Below are 990 nucleotides of genomic sequence, written 5' to 3' on the forward strand. Positions count from 1 at the left end.
CCGTAAGCGAAGATGGCTTTAGGTATTAAAATGCACCCTATGTTTATGTGATTATTTATGGAAATAACTATGCCAAATGCCCATTTACGCAAACAAACTCCATTATTCAAAGTCACTCCATTATCGTTAGTGAATAATACAGTTATCCACTGACGTAAGATTAACATTTACAAAATTAAATTATACTCGAAACAAAGAAACAAAAAATGACAAGCTGTTCGCTTAACGATTCCCGCCTTGTTTTCTTCCAGTCTCATTTCTCAAGTGTGTTAGGAGTGTTTGCGGGCCCAATAACCCGTGAATATCATGAGGACGACCCCTGAGTTTCTTAAGATGCGCAGCGAAGTGTTTGTTTCCTCTGGCTGATGAAGAAATGCGGGTTATTTCTCATGGATTTCGCGAGACTGAAATCGGTTTAGCCATAACTTCCGTGTGCAGTTAGTCTGCAAGTTTAATTACTTTATGGTGCTCTGTTCCACGTCTTGTGTATTCATTATTACGATGGTTAATTTCTTCGTGCAGGTATTTGTCAAACATAGAGATTTTGGGAACAGATCTTGTGACGAGTCCATAAAGTGTAAGATGCCTGAAAGGTATAAAGCATTATATAAATTATATATAAAGCATTATGGTTGGTTTTCTTAAGAAAATAGGATTTATCTCATATAAGGCCAAGGTACTGTGATATTGTAGACGAACAGCTAATGTTCTTGCAAAACCCGAGCCCCTTTACAAATGCTTCGTGTGTTCTCTTTCACGGATGATCAGCTTACAGAGCTTTGGATTCTTTTGTTTGGGTGAACTGAAATTGTTGGAAAGAAAAGTATGGATGGAGAAAGATATGTTTCTAATACGATCAGTCATCATCAGAAACAATATTTACAATCTAATAGGCACGTGTCGAATGCCTTTCATACGTTGATGTTATGTATCGTCTGCCACAACGAAAAGACGATTTACGTAATATTGCACAAACTTTAAACTTTGTAT

This window comes from Penaeus monodon, chromosome 24 (genome assembly GCF_015228065.2).
Source record: "Penaeus monodon isolate SGIC_2016 chromosome 24, NSTDA_Pmon_1, whole genome shotgun sequence".
Classification (NCBI taxonomy): domain Eukaryota; kingdom Metazoa; phylum Arthropoda; class Malacostraca; order Decapoda; family Penaeidae; genus Penaeus; species Penaeus monodon.